The sequence below is a fragment of the Danio rerio genome, chromosome 18 (genome assembly GCF_049306965.1).
Source record: "Danio rerio strain Tuebingen ecotype United States chromosome 18, GRCz12tu, whole genome shotgun sequence".
Classification (NCBI taxonomy): Eukaryota; Metazoa; Chordata; class Actinopteri; order Cypriniformes; family Danionidae; genus Danio; species Danio rerio.
The window spans coordinates 50,409,369-50,434,208 of NC_133193.1; the positions used below are offsets into that span (position 1 = coordinate 50,409,369).

General features: G+C 35.3%; 1 long non-coding RNA gene across 18 annotated transcripts in view; it reads left to right on the forward strand.

Annotated features, from left to right (window-relative positions):
• Positions 1–2,769: 2,769 nt before the first annotated feature.
• LOC137488231 (uncharacterized) overlaps positions 2,770–24,840 on the forward strand; it is a 60,339-nt gene continuing 38,268 nt past the window's right edge. For 3 of the 18 annotated variants that reach the window (XR_012393881.1, XR_012393867.1, XR_011007185.2), the window contains exons 1-2: positions 3,086–3,230; positions 3,308–3,395. This is a non-coding gene — a long non-coding RNA (uncharacterized lncRNA). Of the gene's footprint in view, positions 3,231–3,307; positions 3,396–5,463; positions 6,300–15,681; positions 16,983–24,261; positions 24,407–24,840 lie in introns of those variants that run through there. The other 15 variants (XR_012393868.1, XR_012393875.1, XR_012393876.1 and 12 more) reach the window with 13 other exon arrangements.

A 24,840-nucleotide genomic window follows, 5' to 3' on the forward strand; every position in this document is an offset into this window, starting at 1 on the left:
TGTTCTCCAATGGCCTCGGAGGCAGTTTATGTTAATTCTGAGCGCACCGTCAGGACACGCTTCATTTTAGTCCTCTTAAAAACAATGACATATAGAAGTCAAAACACAGAGGCCTCACACTAAATCCTTACATTTATCAATGAGTGACAGAATCTCAGAGAGAGGGAATGAATGATTTCTGCCAGGCTGGAAATCACCTTTAGCCTCCAAAAGAATGTCAATGTGTGCATACCTGCATACACTCCCATTCCCAGATACACACACACACATACACACATGTGCTTACTTTGATATCTAAATGGGGACATCACACACTGTCAACTTCTATAGTTTTTTATACAGAGCTGTATAATCTAACCCTATCCCTCATAAAAAAGTCCTACATTTTTGTATTCTTTTGCATTTCTAATTTACATTTACAGTTTACATAAAAAAACTTAGTTCACCTAAAATTTATAGCATTTTTATTTCTTCATTTTTTATTATTATTATTTTTTATTTTTATTTTTTTTTACAAAAGAGGCATCCCCAATAGGAGGTCTTTGGAGAATTGTTCCCAGGTAGCAAAGACGGCCCACATTTGGCATGAATCTGGCACAGCAGGCATTCATCCGGAACTGGCATACAGAATGTGGGCCAAACATGGGTTTCACAGAAGTAGAATCATCTTTCAGGCGGCACAAGACTAGGGCCAGATGTCAAATGTAGTATTTGTCCCAGATGTAAAAAATGTATATGTGGGCCACATAGATTTGGCCTATTTTGACCCACTTTAAAATACAATTAAATTATTTTTGAGTAAAGAACAAAATTCTGCCAAATCGTTTTAAGGAAAGTGTAGCCATAAAGCGAAGTCAAATTCATTGCAGTCGTGACACACCAACAATTCTGGCCCAGTTCAGGCCCAGTTGGCTGAGACTTGGCCCAGATATGGTCGATGTTTGGCTCTTGTATGGAAGCCAGACTTAGTTCAGTCATGTACTGTAATTCACTGCGGCATGTGGGCCAAATAAAAGCTGATTGTGTAGGCCAGATAAATTTTGCCATGTGGGTTCCTATATAGCAAAATTTCTTTAGCCCAGCTCTGGCCCACACAATCAGCATTTGCTTTGCCCACATGCCGCAGTGATTAGCGACCTAATTGGTCAAATAGTTTTCTTTATTAATTAAAAGTTCTTAAATAATTTAAATGTATTTTCAAGAGTTCACACTTAGCTGATAATTGATTATAAAGCTTGTTTGGCATGCTGTTCCTGAGCTCATAAGATCCTCGAGCCTGGGGCTCCCTCCCGTTTACAAGGCGAGAGGGGAGTTTGAGCTCAGGTAAATCTTGAGAACTCCCCTGCTGTAGTAGCTAATGAACAGATAGTGTTTGCTCTTACGAGATAACTACTTACTAGGAGCATGTCTATGGTGCTGATTTGGATTAGTCAATTAACTTAAGTTGAATGTTTTTGGACAGGAAAAAGAGGGAAACCCACATGAGCACGGGGAGAAAGTTTAAACTCCACACCGTAATGTCGACTGGCTTGGTAAGGACTAGAACCAGAGATGTTCTTACTGTGAGGCAACAGTGCTAACCATTGAGCCATCATGCCACCCATCTAGGAAAGGAGGAGTTGTAGGGTGGAAGCGGGAATTCTTGAAAACAAAGATGGTTATGATAAGGAGCTTAGGGTATTTATAGTGGCTTAGGAATCGTCTGATAGGTGAATCACGAATTGGATAATGTGGAACCAGCCGCAAACAATCATAAGCATGTGATCCTCTCGAAATTAGTTTATAAATAAACTTCAGTTAAATATGGGTCAAGAAAGGCCAAACTTATGTGGCCCACATATACATTTTTAACATCTGGACCAAATATTACATTTGACAACTGGCCTATGTCTCGTGTGCTGGCTTGAAGACCACTTAAAGTGCCACTTCTGCCTAACCCGGGCCACAATTGGCCCACATGCTGTATTGCCAATACCTGGGTTGCTTCAGTCAGGTTTTGCTTACAGATTTGTCCTCCAAAATTGGTTAAGTATAGACACACTTAATGAAAAAAAAAGCCATTTGTTACAGTGTTTACCATACTTTAAAGTCATTGTGAAGGATTGTTTGCTGCAATAACGATCCGCACAAAGGTGTCGACAGTAGACATAATATGAGATTATTCAGTGATCTTGAATTTTCAAAGCACAGTTCATAATTTTCGATAGCAGTGGATAAAATAATTTAAATGAAAATGTCATTGTGCTTGCTTTCTGACTATAATAGGGGTAATAATACAAGTTGTTTCATAAATCTCCATTTACTATTCTCAGTGTCTTCACAGTGAACATTGACTCAAACAAATGAACGGTTGCAAAAATGCCCAGTCAATGGGAAAAAAGTAAATGTGTGAATGAAAACAAGCTTTTCTGAGGAACCTGAGGAATTTTAAGGCCTTTTCAGTTGTAATGGTTTTTACAATTGCTGATTAGTTTTTGTATATTTTTTGTTGTCTTTTTTGCTTTTATAATGGATTGTGCTACTTTATAGCCTACTGTTTGAATTATTGTGGGTAGAGCACAGTGCTGCAAAGTAACATATCTGCATTGCTGTAATTGAGTAGGCTATCATTTTCTGGCAACTTGTATTTTCTTGAGTCCTTTTTAAATCTGTACTATTTTTTAATTAAGTACAATTTAAGCAAAGTATTCTACTCCACTAATTTTTAATCATAGTTCGTAAGTAAATACACATTATTGGAATTTAACCAGCATTTCAGTAGCCAAAAGTAGTACTACTAAAGGTTGTTGATAAAATGGATACAGCTGCGGCCGGAAGTTAACGAGAAGCATTAATAACATTTATAAAATTACGCATATATGTGTTTTATTTACGTTGATTTTTTTTTTTTTTACATCTACCCCATCCCTAAACCCAACTATCACAGTAACGTAAAACAGTAATTATACCTAGTATTATTATTTATTGAATTATCCATTACATTTTATTTAATTAACGTCTACCCTACCCTAAACCTAACCCTTAATTGTTGTGCAGTGTCACAAAGATTATACAATATTGACGTGAGTATACGCAGCTGTATCCCATCTAGATTTACCCAATAGAATCGTGAAGCGGGAAAATCCGTTGCCTCAGCAGCTTTGAACTGAAGAGCTCTGACTGAACTTATCTTTAACAAACACGAACGACCACACGGTGAACCAGCGCAGACTGAACGTATAAAGAGCATGGTAGTGTTAACGCAAAACTTTTACTTTGATACATGTCGATGCTGAAATATCTGACATTTTGCTCATTTTCCATCAAGGTTTTGCTGTCCGATAGCGACTTGGACACACCTCCTGTCACTCAATACCAATTACAGTCTGAACGTCGTGCGGAACGCAGGATTTCAGGTATTGATCATAAACTTTAATATAATTATTACTTTTTTAAGTCAACACTTTATTGTAATGAAAGCACAGGCATGTAATTGCAGAAAACTAGATGAAAACTTTCCTTTTCTCAATCACTTCTCACCTCATATACGTTATATCTTAAAAGTACCTATTGGATGAATATGAATAGCTATTATTCATAAAATTTATTACATTTCTCAATAAACGTGTATTTCCATACCCTATCAGTATGGAAAATATTAAGTGTTGTTGTACAATGTCACAAACATTATGCTATGTTGACGTAAATATACGCATCTGTATCCCATCCCATCTTTACCCAATAAAAGCCCTGATAATATCTAAAGTGGGAAAATCTTTAATACTTAATAATAATTGTAATACTTTTATTAAATCAACGATTTATTGTACGAAAGCACAGCATGTAATTGCAGAAAACTGGATGAAAAAATGTTTCCTCATCTCACTTTTCATCTCATCATATATATCCTAAAAGTACTGGATGAATATGAATGTTATTATTTCCTAATATTTATTTAATTACCCATTAAATTAGTATTTTATTATATCTAATCTAAACCTAACCCTCACAGTAATGGAAAATAGTAATTATTGTACAAATATCACAAAAATTATGCTATATTGGTGTAAATATATGCATTTGTATCCCATACCATCTTTACCCAATAAAAGCCCTGATATCTGAAAACTTTAATACTTAATAATAATTGTAATACTTTTTTTAAATCAACACTTTATTGTAAAGAAAGCACAGGCATGTAATTGCAAAAAACTGAAAACTATCCTCTTCTCACTCACTTAATAGTATTATTCATAATATTTTATTAAATTACTTAATAAATTTGTATTGTATTTTGTTTACCCCTACCCTAAACCTCACAGTAATGAAAAATAATAATTATAGTTGTACAATGTCACAAACATAATCCTATATTCATGTGAATATACACAGCTGTATCCCTTCTAGATTAACCCAGTAAAAGCCCTGATATCTGAAGTGGGAATAACTTTAATACTTAATAATGATTTTAGTACTTTTTAAAATCAACACTGTATTGTAAAAAAAAAAACAAAAAAAACAACCAAGATATTTAGATTTATATAACGAATCAGTATCAGATTTTACCACTATGGATTTTTTTCTAGTGGCCCGACTGGGCGAGGGGTTCAGATTTTTACTTGCCCTGCCAAAATTTTCACTGACCTCACCAAAAAATAAATAAATAAATAAATAAAGATTTTTAAATTCAAGAATTCCAAAGATCCTAAAAAATTATGTCTTGGCCTCTAGAATTTATATCTTTACACACACACACACACACACATACATATATATATATATATATATATATATATATATATATATATATATATATATATATATATATATATATATGTATTTATATTTTATATGTATCCGCAACAGTCACAGCTCAGGATTCAATTAAAAATATGAATAGATTAGGTATTTTATAAATTATTTATACAATGAGGACCATAGTATTTTATATTTGATTGTTCGGTTCCTATATTTGAATACTGTTACACTGTTTATATTTGCTTTGTGGTATTTGTTTATGGTTGTAATTTTTCCTATTTAATGCAGACACTGCATAGAAAGAGTCTTGATTATGGAAGTTGATCTAAATGACAGAAATCTTCCCAAATAGAGTTATTCAAATCATCTAGCGTAATTATATTCACATCGCAATCTGTATCCCACCAAAAGAAAACATCACAATGTTAGATTTTTAACACAAATCATATTACATTTAGGGGAATTTCCATAACAGCCTTTTTTTAATGAATTCTTCAACAAACTTATATGGAAGCAGGAAGTTGTTCAAGTTTGAGAGCAAGTTAAGCATGAATACAATTTATTTATGTTAATAAACTATCTCTTTATAAAATCTAAGATCAATTCAAGAGTGCACGAGGAGGTTAAAAACGCTTGACTTTTACTCTTTAACATGACTGAAAAATCATAACACATGGCAATTAATTGGATCGATGGAGGGATGAATCACTTTTGCTTTGTCCTCAGGCAAAACATGATCTAATTCTGCTCTTATCAGTTATGGAGAATTTCCAAACTGCTTTACTCCGAAACGCTGTTGACTGCGCTCATTTCATCTGAACAGCAGACCTCACACACCTCCAGGATAAAGAGGGGGGGCTCATGACAAGCTCTCGTTTCTCTGCGGTTGTTCGATTGAGGTCTACGTTACAAATTCTTCATTTTATTGAGGTGATAAATCTATCAACTGTCCTACACTATGATTTTTTTTCACTGTCCTTTTGGAGCAGATGTGTGGCGTAAACAAACAACTTGTTTCTTGTCTTTCATAATGGCTTTTTTCCTCATGAGTATTTGTTATTTGGGGGCTGTATGTGTGTGTGTTAGTGGCGTCTTCTGTGCACACTTCTGCTGCTGACAGTAATCCTCACAGAGCTGTCAGCATATCTCTCTGTGTGTGTCTCTGTGTATGTGTGTGTGTGTTGAAAACGGCCCTCAGGATGAGTTGGGTCACAGTTGTGTCTGTAAGTTTGTTACTTCTGGCGTGTCAAACCGAGCACATCCTGATGAGTTTGACAGAGACTTTTCTTGTCTAATTAAACAAATAAAAGCACACTGTTGCTCCTTTGTCAAGATTAGAAGCGATAAAGATAAAAAATATGAAGGTTGGAAAGTGATTTTTCCTGTTGAGTGAATGTTTGCAGGCACTTTCCATGACTATGACATCATTACGTGACTTACAGTGAAGCACAAAATTGAAGTTATAACCAGGGCCAGACAGACTCTGCAGACAGTTTTCTATGAAGAATTATGTAAAAAGAAAAAAGGATTTATGAGTATAATAACTAAAAACAAACCACATGAAATAAAAAAATAATAACTTTTCACTTTTGGTTAAGGTTTACAATTCAAATCCAATCAGATCCATTTACTGAAGTCTCTCATATATTTAGTAATAATAATAATACTATTGTTATTATTATTATTATTATTATTATTATTATTATTATTATTATTAATAATAATAACAATAATAATAATAATAGGGCGAGGCAATGGCGCAGTAGGTAGTGCTGTCGCCTCACAGCAAGAAGGTAGATGGGTTGCTGGTTCGAGCCTCGGCTCAGTTGGCGTTTCTGTGTGGAGTTTGCATGTTCTCTCTGCATTCGCGTGGGTTTCCTCCGGGTGCTTCGGTTTCCCTCACAGTCCAAAGGCATGTGGTACAGGTGAATTGGGTAGGCTAAATTGTCCGTAGTGTGTGTGAATGTGTGTGTGTGGATGTTTCCCAGTGAGGGTTGCGGCTGGAGGGCATTCGCTGCGTAAAAACATGCTGGATAAGTTGGCGGTTCATTCCGCTGTGGCGACCCCGGATTAATAAAGGGACTAAGCCGACAAGAAAATGAATGAATTAAAGCTAACTATGGCTAACTCACAGTAGCGACGGTAGTGTTTTTTTTTCCCTGCTCCTCCCGGCAGACATCAAGAAAACCGAATCAAGTAAATGTGTGTGTCTGTGTTTTCTGCGCGGCCAGTTTGTTCCTGCTATACTCCCACACACCCATGCAGGTTTCCACTAGCTCATCTGAAGAACTCAATCCCTCCCGAATTACAGGGAGATTTAACTAGATTATCCACTGGGTCCTCGCCCGCTGAGAAAACCAGGCCCGACGCAGCGACGCTGTTTCAGCACCTGTTCCTCCACAGCTGCTCTACTGCACCACAGATAGAGAGAGCAGGAAATGAGAAAGAGACGCGTCTGAACTAACTGTTTCCCTTTCCACTCTAATTAGCACAATTATTGCAGAGGAACAGGGCTGAAGCATTTTTTTTGCTGCATAGTCGCCAAACTATGCTTTTTACATTTTAATAGTTAAGTACAGTTGAAGTCAAAATTATTAGCTGTGTAGTGAATATTTCCAGTACCCTGTTAAATCTATGTCACGGAGGATTAGGGCAGTTCTGAAGGCAAAACGGGGGTCCAACCTGGTACCAGTGAGGTGTACCTAATAAAGTGGCCGGTGAGTGTAAGACTTTTTCAAGAAGAAAAATCTTAAAGGAAATGTTGTGAGAATTCACTTACTCTGTTAAACAGCGCATGGGAATTTATTTTTTAAAAAGAATACTAATAATTTTGCCTTCAACTCTATAACATGATGTAATATTAAAAACAAATAACATAATAGTTTCCCCATTACTTCAGCAAATCACAGTCTTAATGAATAGAATTCAGTCACAAGAAATAGCGGCTGTAATAAAATGCAGCAATTTAGTGCAAAGCCTAAACAAAACAGGTGTAATTTGCACAAATTATCAAGTCTGAAAGGCTAATAGCTCAGCGTGGCATCGCTAAAATCACATTACTCAAACCTTAAGGCATTAGACTAGGCTAGGTGGTGATATAAAAATAAATTATGCGACCTACAATGCTAAAATCACTGAAATAGGCTGCATATGCTTATTGGAATAGTGTTCATCTACAAAAGTCTGATCTAAAAGAATTGGCCTGGCATGCAAAATGCAGCGTTTGTAGTCTTCACAGATTCATAAAGAAAATATTAAACTATTTCCATTTTAGAACACAGTTATTGTGTAAACAAATTCTAAAATATATTTGCACTGCAACTCAGGCTCATTGTAGATTTGCAAGTCTAATTTTATTCATTCATTCATATTCTTGTCAGCTTAGTCTCTTTATTAATCCAGGGTCACCGAGGCAGAATGAACCGCACACTTTTCCAGCATATGTTTTATGCAGCGGATGCCCTTCCAGCTGCAACCCATCTCTGGGAAACATCCATAAGTGCTGCAAGTGCTGTGCAGGTAAACCTCACTCTTCTGACCTCTAAAGGTACTCCAGCGACAGATGCTAGAGGCCATGGTCTTTAGCCCCCTTGGTAGAGCAACTGACTCCCATGCTGAAGGTCGCCGGTTCGATACCAGCTCGGGTTGGGAGGCGTAAGACTGACAGGGTTACATCTAGTCATGTTTATATTATAGTGCAATCAGGATTCAGAAATAGCTATTTTTAAAAGGCGGCACGGTGGCTCCTTGGTTAGCACTGTCGCCTTACAGCAAGAAGGTTGCTGGTTCGAGTCTCGACTGGGCATTTGCATTTCTGTGTGGAGTTTGCATGTTCTCCCCGCGTTGGGGTGGGTTTCCTTTGCGTGCTCCAGTTTTCCCTACAGTCTAAAGACATGCACTATAGGTGAATTGAATAAACTAGATTGACTGTAGTGCATGAGTGTGTGTGAATGCCAAAGTGTATGCGTGTTTCCGAGTACTGGTTTGCAGCTGGAAGGGCATCTGCTGGGTTAAACATATGCTGGAATAGTTGGCGGTTCATTCCGCTGTTGTGACCGATAATAAATAAGGGACTAAGGCGAAGGAAAATGAATGAATGAATGAATAGCTATTTTGAGCAATGTGCAGAGATTAGCATCATATATCAATGTAGAAGATTCTTTCAACATTGAAGTTTGCAAGAGCGCATACTTCCACGTCTTTTATCCCACTATTTTTAAGCATCCCTTATCATGAATGTGAGATTGTGCAGTCATAAATAAATAAAAAATGACCCCAGTGTTCATAAATTCCACTCCTATTGTTGATCAGGAACATGACCTGTCTGAACGCCACTTCACTACTTACATCCACTTCGCTCTGATCTTTTGTTTCTGGATGGATTGCTCTTCGCCGTAATCCCGCTTTATTCTTTCCAATCTTCCGACTAAATCTCAGTTGACAGAAAATGATAAAGATTCTTCATCTGTGTTTCCATTCGGTGACCACACCTAACGCCAAACGAATCTTCAAAACTGCGTGTCGTTACTTGAGGAACGCTCATAATCATTACAATCTGACATTTATAGCCGAACGGAGCTAATAATTGACAACGTGCTGATCAGGAAGGTTGCGCAAAGCCTTTTGAACACTGTTATTTTGATGTGATGTGTTAATGCGATGCATGGGCACACTAGGAAGAGGATGGTCGCTCTTATTAGAGACCAGTCTAAACACTGCCGCTTCAAAGTGTTGGTCCAGGTGGGAATAAAGAGCGTGATGTCATAGGCGAAGATGTAATGTCTGGCTGTCTCATACCTCGGCGTTATTTGGCCATAAATAATTAGAAATGATAGTTAATTTACTTCGCTTGTCAGGTGAGAACACGGGACAGCTAATAACTGAGGTGAGGAAAGAAAACAAAGAAGCCACAAAATGCCAAAATGTTAACTATACACGGAAACATGCTGCGGTTGCTTGGAGACAGGTAAACAAACATTGTTGCAAGAAATGGGTGTTGTTTCATTGAGCCGTAGGGGACAAGGCTAAAAACGCCTTAGGATCCAGTTCCACAGGAAACGAAGCCAAGTATCATTCACAGTGCATTCCATCAGCTAATTGTTTTCACTTTTCACCTCTTTCAGTTCACCTGTCAGAACACATTGTTTCGTCTGTTCATTCAAGTACTGTATGAATCAAAATTAGTCAATGGTTCTAGGTAAGACTATAGTAATTAATTAGTGCATCCTAACATGCAAGTGCACAATGCAATTGAAATACAGACATAGCCAGGGCCAGACAGAATCTGCAGACATTTGTTGGCTCTTTCTGCACAGAAATGCAAACAATATAGATGTTAATGGTTACATGTTTTTGGACTTCTTCAAAATATATCTGCTTTTATGCTTTTAAATAAGTGAAAAATGAATAAATTATGATGGAATTTTAAGTTTTGGGTGAGCTATCCTTTTAACATATTAAATAATATTTAATTAAATATATTTTTAAACTTTTGTTTAAGGTTTCAGTGCAAATAGTATTGAAACCACTTGTGTGGTAAACAAAGAAAGTCTCTCATACAATATATCTATTTAAAATACAATATATTACCTTCAAACTGTATTATACATAAATCATATTAACATTTGCATATTTATTGGTACCGAAATTAATCTAAAAATAATAATTCACGCACAATTACATAACTAACTAGTAGATTGTACAATGGTTGTAGAAGTCTGCAGATTTTTGCATGTGTAGATTTCTAGTTAGACATTTGGGCAAATTGTGCACCATTAATCTGTGTCTATATTATGGCAGAATTGTAAACAGATGAATAGGTTTTCATTTATATAAGGTAGTGCACATTAAACTATTGTTACTAAACTCTGTAATCTGTTTTATGTTGCTGGAAATGACCAATCAGGACTTTTATATCATATAACATTGGTTTTTATATTTAGGAGCAGGTTCCATCCATTAATATAGTGATTAAATGAAAATATATTCAAATTAACAACCAGCAACTGTATTTTAATTCGATATGTTTTCAAATGAATGAAAAAAAGTAAATATATAAAATGATGATTACATTTTTCTAACTAAAATCAAAGAAAAAATTAACAGACAAACAAATAAATAAATACAATATGAATTAACTGTCCACCCATTGGCCCAATGACAGAATCCAGTGATTGTGTGGCAATTAAATGCATGTTAGTCTTCTATATAATTAATTTCATTTATTGCAATTTGTTTCTAATTTAGTGCTTGCTCTGAGTTTGATCTGACTCCAATTTTAAGTGATCATTAAATTTACACAGTGTTTATAATTAAAGACAGATCTTTAGATCATATTTAGATATTTGATTATTTCAGATGGCGATGCAGTGGCGCAGTAGGTAGTGCTGTCGCCTCACAGCAAGAACTTCGCTGGGTCTTTGGTTCAGTTGGTGTTTCTGTGTGGAGTTTGCATGTTCTCCCTGCGTTCGCGTGGGTTTCCTCCGGGTGCTCCGGTTTCCCCCACAGTCCAAAGACATGCGGTACAGGTGAATTGGGTAGGCTAAATTGTGCGTAGTCTATGAGTGTGTGTGTGTTTCAATGTGTTTGTGGATGTTTCCCAGAGATGGGTTGCGGCTGGAAGGGCATCTGCTGCGTAAAAACGTGCTAGATAAGTTGGTGGTTCATTCCGCTGTGGCGACCCCCGATTAATAAAGGGACTAAGCGGAAAAGGAAATGAATGAATGTTTTCAAGACACACCATACTTTCAGTTATTTGTTCACTGCAGACCAGTCTCCTGCAATCTTTTGACCAACAGTCAAGACTTACAAAACCTAGGTGTTGTACTGGTTTTGTTTAATCACAAACGGCCACAGGAGCAGTATTTTTAAATATAAATATTTATAAATAAGACTTAAGAATATAGACTTATAAATATACTATAAATTATACTATTTCATGATGGTGGAACTGTAATTCCACACCAGCAGAGGGCGCTCTCAAGTGAGTACAGACTGTCAGCGCTCCATCTGCTGCATTTAAGCACACTTCCTGTTTGACGGCCATATTGAACTGGCCATCTCAAATCCTCTTTGCAAAGTGTTCCCAGTTCTGTCCATATAATATTGTTTGCCATGCCACGTGTATATTTTTGCCCATTTGTTTGGTTGGACTGATTATTATATTTTTGATTTAATGCCTGTTTTCCTGACTCTGAATATGCTTTGGCACTTTTAAAATGTTTTAATAAGCATCCACATATGGATTCAATCCCGGCTGTCACCAAGTTCTATCCGCTTGTTAAGTGTGACTTCACGCAAAGCGGCTTCCGCGTCCAAGCGCTCTATTCAACTGAATGGGGAGAATCATGAAATGGTAATAATAAACGTTTACAAAGCGATTTAATACTTTCGAAAATAACAAACGCAATATATATGTCCATGCCTAATATCCGATGGCTAGAAAGTGATTCATCAACTGTAAAAATTATGGTATTTGTTATGCAGCAAGCCCAGAGATTGTTGCGTACACTGTGACTTTATGTAAAATTAACTTTAATGTGTGATATGAATAAAAAAGTGATCATAAACGAATGATTTCTCAACTCAAATGAATAGTGGCTTGGACCCGGAAACAGTATTACATACGTCACAAACACGTCACCACTTAACAAGCGGATTACCAGAAATATATTCAGTGTATAAAGCTAGTAAAACAACAATTGTGATAGCATACTGGTGTAGTTGTAGTTATTTTTAAAAAAATCATTCAGCTCAGTTTAAAATAAATGTCAACGTTAAAGAATGAAGAGCAGCTCCACTGACCCTAAACAAAGCAAATCAGCTGCGAATGAATCAAAAATCTACAAATTGATGGCTGAAAATTAAAATTTTGTCACTGAAAAAAGTGTTGCATGCAGAACTGTTGCAAACAATTTATTTGTGTTACATTTTTTTTTTTATGTTAAGTGGTTGTAAACAATTTATTTGGGCTGAATTTAAACAAACAAATTAAGTTGAGTAATGTTCAACTTAATTTCTTTGTTTAAATTCAGCCCAAATAAATTGTTTATAACCACTTAACATAAAAAAAAATTAAATCCAAGGAATCATCTTTGAATAATTTTTTTCAGTATTATCCACATCTAACAGCAAATAAAACCAAAAAAAACCTGTGAGCAGTCAGAAATCAGCGATGTCGTCTCCAGTTCAGTTCCTGTTTGTGTGGGCCTGTCTTGAAATTACAAGTGAAAACTGAAAATTAAGTTGTCATTTTTTTTTACTGCTGTAGGGTAATTAGGACGGGCCTGCAGTGACAACCTGCCCGTGCTTGAGCTACACTGCTGTGTCAAATACAGTGTCTGACCTTTCATGACCTCTGCTTAAAATTCTTGCACTTCAGCAGGCCTTCCATCTCTCTCTCTCTCTCTCTCTCTCTCTCTCTCTCTCTCTCTCTCTCTCTTGACAGCTGCAGGCGGAGCAGAAAGTGAGGTTTTGAACATGTTTTTCTAAATAAACTGAATGTGTGGAAAAGGAAATGCTAGGCTTGACTGGTATGCACTCTCTGAGGCCTTTTGGATTCATTCTATGTTGAAGGGCGATACTTGCACGCCGGTTTCGATGCTCAACCGGGCAGACCAGCACATTCCACAAATGTGCCGAACACACACTCCCATGTAAATACATTAACGCTAACCTAGCTGACAGGACACATGCACACTCAGACACTCGAACGGAGCATCTCGGATTAGCAGAAAGTGCTTCTACGACAAGGTAATCACACACAACAATGCGTGTGTGTGTATGTAAGCATCGTCAAGCTATGTCTTAAGATGTCTTATTGGTCAGGTGCGCACACACACACACACACACACACACACATACACACCCAGTTCCATCAATCATTGTGCATTCTAAAAATGATTTAGCCATTTATTAATAAAGCCCGCCGGACACATTCAGACTTGCACACAGAACAAGAGAAGTCAAGAAACCCAATGCTTCTCTAAAGGACATACTTGCTTTTCATCAAGCCAGTCTTTCACACCATTCAGACAACGCAACGCTGAAATGGTTTACAATAAAAGTGGAGCTCAGGGAAAGACCGTAGGTAGAGTTACACTGAGCATCCTGGGACTTCATGCTTGTAATTCATTTGGCGTGATGGAGGATCCACACAGGGCGACTCTGAAGTGTTGAGAAACAACCACAGGCCAAGAAACATTCAAATGTTTCTACAACTTAATTTATCCAGTGTTTCTAAATATAAAAGTAGTAATGCTAATAACTTTTATGCATGCAGCATTTAGCATTCACAGGACAATCAGCTATTTAAAACTGCTTTTCCAGTAATTCTACTTTTAACCCTTCGGTTAACTTACAAATTCAAAATGAATTATAGGTCACAAGAGTAGATAAACAAAAAAAAAATTTAAACAATTATTGTTTATCGTGAAGTATACATTTAGGGTACAGCGCAAATATATATTTTTTCAGGTCAATTTTGATTAGATATAAAGCTATTTTATGGACCTACACTCTTTACTTAAGTTGAAAATGATTGTTGCCCACTCATTAAACACTGATGTAATATTCCACACTGATGAGGGAAAACCTAAACATTCAGTTTGTAATGAAGATAAGGTTGTTTCTTTATGCATACTACTACTACTAATAATAATAAATAAATAAATAAATAAATAAATAAATAAATAAATTTGTATGTATTGTGCTCAGCATAATTAAGTACACCCCACTTTGAACATTAATATTGTTATCCATTTCTTAGTCAATATAGGCAATGTCTTTTGGTGCATTTAAACAAAATAAATTTATAAAACAGATATATTTAATAAAATTATATTTTAGTCACTAAACATATTTAAAAATTGAAAGATGGTACAATCGAAGCAAATTCAAGCAAATATTGCAACAAATTTTAACAATTTTTTTCTCAAATCTTTTTGCTTATCTTGATTTTTCCTCTTTTTAAAATTTATATTTAATATTTTTCTATGACATATAAATTTGGGTGTGCTAGTTGTTGGACAGTTACTGTAAGTTATTTTGTTAGCAAAATACCTAGATTTGGCTTCAGTACTGATTAAACTAATGTATATACACTAATATAATATTGTATAGCTTCCTATTAAAATATAAAATTAAAAGATAGATTTGTGAGGGGACATGCTGAGCACTTTATGTATACTGAATATACACTGTAAAACCCAAAAAGTTAAGGTAACTAAAATCGTTTGAGGAAACTGATTGCAGCTAAGCATTTCATTTCAAAAACTAATCTATATGAGTTCTGTGAACTTACTTAATTTAAGTTTAAGTAATGACACTGAGTTCAAAACTCTTTTAAATAGGATAGAATTAAATTTGTCAATTTTGAATTAACTTCACTCAATTCATTTGATAAAGTTGACTGTTGGGTTTTACAGTATATAAATACATATATACTGTATGTATATATCCAGCTGGGTCAGTTGGCATTTCTGTGTGGAGTTTTCATGTTCTTCGCTTGTTGGCGTGGGTTTCTTCCAGGTGCTCCGGTTTCTCCCACAAGTCTAAACACATGCGCTATAGGTGGATTTAGTAGGATAAATTGTCCATAGTGTATGAGTGTGTATGGATGTTTCCCATATATACTGCTAACCCTTTAGATAATTCCTAAACATTTTTAATTTTAACTGTAATGTAATGATATAATTGTAATGATAATTTTTGTAACGATAAACATTGTGAAAAGCATTATGTAAGTAAACTGAATTGAATTATATCTGTATAAACAATGCCCTCTTAATCATCTCAACTGCAGTTATCTAAGTCTGTAAAATTGCTATCTGCATTACGCAAAAAACCTGGCTGTGGTTGAATTATGACTACAGTTTCAAAGCAATGTGTATGCGCACCATCTGAAAGAAGATAAATGGTAAAATTAAACTTGTAATGTCTACACAGCCTCCTGAAGGCCCGTACTGGTGCACGCTCATGCGGAGTCGCGTATCCCCTGCGCTGGAAGTGTTGGCAGGCATCGGTAATCGCAGCTGCCGGCGATGTCACTCGGCACCCAGCGAATGTCGGTGTGAGCTAATGGCCCTCGTGTTGCTTCATCACACGGTTAAGTGCTGCTCCAATTTAAGTGAAGCTAAAATGACTGCACAGGCACTAATAAACCCATTCAGTACAGCTCCCTTCCCTGGAGGATGGTGTGGATGTGTGTGTGTGTGTGTGCGCTCAAGGCCAAGTGCATGACACAGGTGTGTCCGTGAACTGTGGCTTTAATGCAGTTTGCTGTGAGTCTTTTGCAGGTGCAGTTTCTTTTGCACGCTCTCTGGTATTTGGTTTCTCCCTGGTGTTTTCCATGAATAAGATACCACTAATTCTCTATTACTTCATAAAATCCTTAATTAGCGATTGGCTTTCTTGGAGCATTTGGCATCTTCTGGCAAAACCATTACAGACTTATTTTAAAATATCAGCTTTTACATGCATTTGCATCACACACAAGAGTACGATAAGCCGATTTGATAGTTTCAGTTAGATCAGCTTCCTGTGTAGAGCTGTAGTATTGTAAATCATTAGGGTAACACTAACAATATTTGATAAAGTGTGTACATTTATTAAAATATTACATTTTTGACATTTTGGCCAAGTAAAATCTTAAAACTGTGATTTCCCTAACTATAGCTTAAAGGTAAAGTTAACCCCAAACATATTCTGTCATCCTTTACTCGCCCTTCACTTGTCACAAACCTGTTTGCGTTTCTTTTGTTGTTGTTGTTAAAGGCAAAAGAAGTCATTTTGAACAATGTTGGAACACTGTAACCTTTGACTTCTATAGTATTTTTATTCCTACTAAGGAAGTCAGTGGTTACAGGTCTTTAACATTTTTCTAACATTAAAAAAAATTTAACTCAAAATGAAGACATGTCCCTTTAAACATTAGAGTATCACACTAACATCATGGCTGTGGGTTTTATTCTGATGTAAGGTTAGAATTGATGCAATTGCAATACAGGCTCATTCTGAAAACGTAGCCCTGTATACATTTCTAGAGATTGCAAATTAATTAGCCAGAGGTATGTATATCTTCCTGACACCTTTCCTTTTTGCACTTACCAGCTGACCGCTTACCTCCGTATGTACGGCTTTCCCGCTGTTCCCAGTTTGTCCAGTAGCTTGCCATGTACATCAGAGGATTTGAGATGCAAAGAGGAGTGTACCAAGATAATGGGGTGAAAAATATTTTCAGAAAGCAGGTAAGACAAAAACAGAAGCCAAAAAGTAAAACAAACAAATAAATAACAGGGTGAGAATGTAGTGAAATCTAAAAACTTGGTAAATATCAGGCTGCCACGAGGGCTGGATTGGGTTTATGGAAGGCGGTGGGCAATTCAATTGATGCTTTTTTTTAAACACTATTGGTTGGGTTTAGGAAAGAAGGTGGGTGGGATCGGTCGGTCAGTCAGTCAGTCAGTCAGTCAGTTAGTTAGTCGACAGTGGCCTCTGGTGGATTTACGTGAGAAGAGTAGTCGCAAATGGCATTCGCAAGAGAAATTTATGATTTTAAAAACCATACACAGCGGCCTCTGGTGGATTCGCAAAAACTGCAAAAAAAATGTAGCTGTTGGGATGTATTTCATGCTTTGCAGAAATTTATATAGCATTACATAATCAGAATGAGCCTGGGTTGAAAAATTGTCTACATTTGATTTAATGTACATAACAATGGATATGGAAAAATCACAGATTTATGATAAGAATTTCTGTGGCTCACAGAGTAGGGGATAACACTAACATTAACATAATGTTATGTGTTAGATTACCAAAGAAATCAAAGTTCATTTCCTTGTATATATCCTCCAAAGTAAATCATCAAACTTAGCCTTCCTGTAGCTCAAAAAATAACGGTACTAACAATGTTAAAGAAAAAAAACTAATCATTTACATGTACATTTAATGTAATGAAAGACACATTAGATTATTAAAATTATAAATCCTCGATTTATATGATGATCCTTTATGACTCCCAAGAAAAACAAAACATGATTTTGTATAAAAATAAAATTTACAAATTAATTAATTCATTTTCTTTTCAACTTAGTCCCTTTATTAATCTGGGGTTGCCACAGCGGTATAACCCACCAACTTATCCAGCATATGTTTTATCCAGCATATGCCCTTCCAGCTGCAACCCAAATCTGGGAAACATCTATACATACTCACACACATACACTACGGACAATTTAGCTTGTACCGCAATGATTTTGGACTGTGGGGGAAACCGGAGCACCCGGAGGAAACCCACACCAACACGGGGAGAACATGCAAACTCCACACAGAAACGGCAACTGACCCAGGCGGCGCTCGAACCAGCGACCTTCTTGCTGTAAGGCGATCGTGCTACCCACTGTACCACCAATTGTACAAATTCATATATACATATTAGTCATTCATTTGCCAAACTATGTTTTAATGTCAGACTGGATGGAAAGAACCAATAAAATGTTTTTGGCATAATGAGTAAAAATATGATTTAAAGTGAAGCAAAGTGAGTATTGTCAAGTATGGATACCCATAATCGAACTGGTCCTCTTCTTTTGACCCATCCAAGTGCACACACACACACATGAGTGAGCAGAGAGAGCACACACAAACACACACAGTGAGCATAAACAGGGGTTCTTAGGTGGGTTTTGAAGATGGAGAGAGTGTGGTTCATTCACACCCCCATCTTCAATTCCTGCCTGGACCACGAATCAAACCTGCAACCATTTAATTACAAGTCCAACTCCCTAACCCCAACACCCTTAACGCTAAGCCTAACTCTGTTTACCCTCGTGAAGCTCAAATGGGATGGCCCCAACAACACTAAGGTTATGGGTTCAATTCCCAAAGAAAGCTAACTGATAAAATGTGTATGTTAATGCAATTTGTATTACTTTTAAACACATTTTATTACTTTCAAAGTATAAATATAAATACAAACTCAGTGTTATTGTACTGTAAATCTATGACGACTTGAGTATTTTTTAGCATACCATATGTGCTACCTTGCTAACAAGTTAGTTATATTGGTCAGCTGCTGTGGGACAGACTTAGAGCTGTGAACCTACTCTAGTCTCACGGTTCGGTTACGATTATCATGCCATTGATTCGGTTCAATTCGATATTTCGGTGCATCACGGTGCATTGACGGTGCTTTCCATACACAGTTTTATATTTTCTTCACAGCAGCAGCTCTTGTATTAAAATGTATGAATATATTTATATTTATATATTATTTGTAATACAATTTTGTTGTTTAATACAAACAGTCAGATATACAAACTGTAACTTTAAACAAAACGAGCATTAAGCAAATAATATAAACAAATATAAACATCCAGCTCAATTTCTGATCCTTGTCTAGTTCTCTTACACCTCTTTGATTGGTCACACCCTCAACAAAAATGGTTGCGATTGGCTCTTGTGCGCTGGGCTCTTCACAGATGAGTGATGCTGATAAGCGGCAGGCGGCAGCGGCGATCTCACAGCTGATGTATGATAGACACGGTGGAGAAAACTCTGCAGACACGCGCTCGTTGCTGGATGCAAAAGTAACGCTGTAAAACAGCCGATAAGAGAAGAAAAGCCACGCCAGGAGGTCAAATGGGCCACTGTGTGTGTGTGTGAGAGAGAGAGAGAGACAGAGACAGAGCGCGTGTGAGAGAGAGAGAGAAATGGAGTAGGCTACTTTCATTCTCTCGATCTCAGTGAAATAGGGGCTATTGTTGTATATGTCAGTGAAAGACTGATCCAGCAAACACACACAGTGAAATTGTGCACAGTTTATGAGTTTTAAGTAGTTAAAGCGCTGTAAATACTCGCGATCGCCTCCCTCGCGACAGAGCGCATATGAGGTAAATGACGTCAGTAATAACCGGTTATGATTATTACTGAACCGATACCGAATTGTCCGCGTCTGCATCGCGATGCACCGAAGAAACGATTAATTTTGACACTCCTATACAGACTCCTTGAGCAAAACCAGATGGTTCTGTTCTAATATAAGCTCCTGAAATGAATCACAGGCTCTGAACGTCCTCAAAAACATGCTGTAATGTAAGATGAGTCAATCCTATAGACCGGCCAGCCACTGTTGCAGTTGTTTCTACATATGTGGTTCTTTTGCAACTTGGTCAAATTGAATGGTGGGGCTTATTCTTGTTCTTTCACATATCAGGCGTGGCGTGTGCACAAGATTCAGGGCCTTTATGGATATGCAATACATCCTTCTATCAATGGGAGCGAGATGTAAGTATTGTTGGTTCCCCTTTGAGCGGTTACTGACAGCCCTTTGGCAGCAGCTGGATGGGAGCCGGCGCTGGTGTCAGGGCTTGTCCTGGGTGAGTCTGGAAACGAGCCATCAGGTCATCTGTAGAACAGTGGGATTAGGCAAGCTGTCTGTTTAATGGGCAGAATAGACCATCTATTCATTTGGAAAGAATTGTATGGTGTGAGGTTATACGCACTGAACTTATCACATGCACAAGTACACAGCAATTATAGTTGTCTGTCAGCCACAGTGTCAAGTTGTGATTCGGTGTGGGCTTTATGTTATAGAGTAGACCTTCATGCTTTTTAATGTTTTTTTTTTTAATGTAGAGTATGATATAGCTATGAATTGGCCAATAATTTAATAGTTATTAATAGTTATTTAGCATATATAAACAAACACATAGTAAAGGTTAATACAAGTAGACCTAGTGGTTATTAAATACAAAATATTATAAATATTACGAATGTAAACATTAGGTGAGCAGTTTACATTGTAACTCTGTGTCCTATGTGACGAGATTTGCAGTGATAAGCAATTTGGCTGTTTACACCAGATGAATCACTACAGAAATTTAAATACAGCCAATCAGAACTCCAACAAAATAGTTTATAATCAAATTTATACTAAACCTCTAACATTATTAATGTACATTAGGGCTGCACAATATACCCTTCAGCATCAATATCGCAATGTGCGTATTCGCAGTAGTCACATCGCAAAGATATGCAATGTTGTATTTAATCACTATATTTATGTGGAATTTATATGATTTATGCAAAAAAAAATCCAACTTAGAATTTGTGTCTTGTTTCTAGTCCAAATATCTACATTTCAAAATGAAAACAAGATTATTTTGCTTACCCCACTGGCAGATAGTTTTCTTAAAACAGGCAAAAAAACTTTTAATTTTCACCTATAATAATAATAATAATTACAACACTTAAATGCACCAAAGAAAGCATTGCTAATTTAATTTAATTTAATTTAATTTAATTTAATTTAATTTAATTTAATTTAATTTAATTTAATTTAATTTAATTTAATTTAATTCAATTAATTATTTTAGATTACTTTAATGTACTAAAGAAAACAATTATTATTATTATTAATATTATTATTATTATTATCATTATTATGTAATATTATTATTTTATTATAACACTGATGTACTAAAGAAAGCAATACAAATGTTTTATTTATTTAAATATTTTAAAAATATTTTTTATTGTATGTTTATTTTTATATTTTGTTTTAGTAAATATATCGGTCCAGGTTTGCTCAATTTAAAATTACACTACAAACCATGTATGTAACACACAATCATTCATTCTTTCATTCATATTCCTTCAGCTTAGTCTCTTTATTTCCTCTCTTTCTTTTAAACAAGCAAAAAAAAAAACCTTTTAATTTTTACCCATTTCTTCTGACGGTGAAAACTAAACAATATTTTTTACATGGTGTAAGAACACATTTGACATTCGGACCAGAAACGAATTTAAACAAAGTAAGAAAAGCATTTCTGAATACTGTTAGACTGCCCAGAAAACTGTCAAATAGATCTATTCAGACTATCTTCTGAAACTGTATTCATCGCGATATTTATTGCAGAAAAATAAAATATCGCAAAATCAGAAGTTACCAATACCATGGAGGACTAATATTTCGGCACTTGTAGAGCGTTTGAACTCTCAGCAGTGAATATTAAACCTCACTGAACTGAACTAATCTAAACTCAAACTGAACCTCAATTCTGAAGACTAAACTACACTGTTTCAATTCACTATAATCTTCTATGTGAAGCTATACGAATAAAGATGAATTGAATTGAATAATGCTGAGTCACTGATATTTCTCGTCTTGAACTGAGTCACAATTCTAAAGTTCAATCTCAAATGGTTTATTTTATTTGCAAGATCTAAGGCAATAAATGTCATGTAAAATGGCCTTCAAACTCACATTATTAGCATTTAACACTGAATAAAGCACATGAGGTGTACCTGAGGTGATAATTGTCAGTTTTCTGTTGTTCAGCTGCAAGAAATAGAAACCGTTTGTCAAATTTCAGGTGCTGGTTAGGACAAAAACTTTTTGTTCTATCATGTGGCATTGCTTTTATTTACAACTCGACTTAAATCAGCCTTTAGCCTCTGCAGTCAGACACACTCCTATTGGTGTCATCAATCTGGCAACCTGTGCTTGCATGTGTTTTGAACCAGGAGCGCAATACCTAGTCCAACCACTGGGTGTCAAACTTACATACTGCACCTTTAAGTCTATTTAACTGATTGCGTTTTAATTACATTACAACATCAGTGCTGTAAACAGAACCCTAAGAAACTGAAAATACTCAAGTTTATTGTTGGCTGAAAAGCACTAGCTGTGTATATAGCCTGTTGTAAGTTGTTAGTTTACACCACTGAAAGTTGTGTGCCATGACGTTATCTATTCCATGCTTGTACATTGGTTGTTATTCATTTCTGTTTCTATGTTTTGATAATATATTTATAAGAAAAGAGGAGCGTAGTGGGATCATGCTTAAAGAATGCCTGCATTGAGCACTGCGTATCCAAACACCTCAGCTGGCAGATTGTGCAAGCATTTGCCTCATCCGCTCGGAGGCAACGCTAAACTATAAATTGGAAACAATTATAGGGCTGGATTAATGCTGGGTTGTTTGTGGACTGAGTGTGCTTGCTGCATCTCGGTCTCCGCCTGTCATTCATGATATACGACCAGCTCTAGGTGTGAACAGGAACATGTAAATCAAAATTTGAGCTAGCGGGTGAAACACTTGCTCATCTATACAAACACAAACATGCCTATGCCTACATACATGTGCAGATGCAGACTAACACGTCAGAAAGAATGCACTTTTTAAAAAAAGACCTAATGATGAAAAATAAAGAAATCAAGTGTTTGCATTTTTCATTAAATGTTCTTCTGATTTTTTTTTTTCCAAAGATGACATTTTGAAGAATTTGCAACATGATTTATGATTATAACACTTTAATGTACCAAAGGAAGAAAGGAATCTTACGATGTTTGATTTAATTACATTTATTATTATTATTATTATTTTATTATGACACTTTGACGTGCCTAAGAAAACAATGCTAATGTTTAATTTTATTTAATTACTATTATTTTATTATACCACTTTAATGTGCCAAAGAAAGCTATGCCAATTTAATCTGTTTGTATTTACTTAAATTTATTATTATTATTATTTGCTTTTTTATATTTCATTTTATTATAACATTTTAATGTGCCAAAGGAAAGCAATGCTAATGTTCAATTTAATAATATTTTTATTTGATTACATTTTTTTTATTCTAAATTAAATTTTATTATACTCTATTGTGCCAAAGAAAGCATGTTTAATTTAATTAAACTTAATTTTAGAAATTTTAAATTATAAATTACATTTTATCATGCTGTAATGTGCCAAAGTAATTTAATTTAATTTTTTAATTTTTTTATTTATGAATTTAATTTTAATATACAGTAATGTGCCAAATAGAGCATGCTTAACTTAATTTATTTTTTATTTAATTTAGTAATTTTTTTTATTATAAATTATAAATTTAATTGAATTTAATTATACTGCAATGTGCCAAAGAAAGCATGCTTAATTTAATTTAGTTTTATTTTATTTAAGATATTTTTATTATAAATGTAATTTTATTGTACTGTAATGTGCCAAAGCAAGCATGTTTAATTTAATTTAATTTTTTTATGTGCCAATCAAGTTATTTTTTTGCAATGTGCCAATGAAAGCATACTTATTTTAATTTAATTTTTAATTATAAATTTAATTTCATTATACTGCAATGTGCCAATGAAAGCATGCTTAATTTAAGTAAAGTTTATAAAAAATTTTATTATAAATTTAATTTTATTATACTGTAATGTGCCAAAGAAACCATGTTTAATCTAATTTAATTTAATTTTAAATATTGTATTTTTTATTTGTACGCTTTGTTTTGCTCTCTCTCTCTCTCTCTCTCTCTCTCTCTCTCTCTCTCTCTCTCTCTCTCTCTCTCTCTCTATATATATATATATATATAACTTATATATATATAACTCTATATATATCTAACTTATAACTTATAAAGACCTAAAGACCTGAATTTAAACTAAGACCTAAAAACAATAGAATCAAGTGTTCATATTTTCCATTAAACATTCTCCCAATTTTTTTTTTTTTTTTTTCAAAGATGACGCTCCATGTCAAAGAATCTACAACATGACAATCTGTCAGTGGGCATTAACTGTTTTAACTGTTTTCTATGTTTGCTGTAAGAGGTGCTGGTGGCTCAGGATTGAACACGCTCTCCTGTCTTCTTTTCAATAGTTGAAAAGGTGAGCTTTTTTCTTCACCCTGGCACTTCATGCAGTCGTACCTTCAACAATCGACGCTTCATTTAAGAGCTTGTTTACGTGTCAAATATACCAAAGAGCAAGACAGGGCTAAAAAAAACTGTTCCTGGGAAACATCTTGTAATAATAATCCAATTAATCAATGACAGACACGTTCTAAACCGATGACGACATCACCACAAAACAGCAGTTTACTAGAAAGTGTGCGCTTTGTTCGGAAATGTTTGCAGTCAACACCTCATTTTATTAATGTAATTTTACATTTGATTTATATGATTATGTTTGGCAGATTTTATATTAAATAAATAAAAAGGTGCAGTCTTGCTTAAACAGCTGTTCTAACATTTTAAGTAACAAATGCTATAAGAAATGATGGTAAAACTTTAATGTGCCAAAGAAAGCAATGTTGTGTTTTA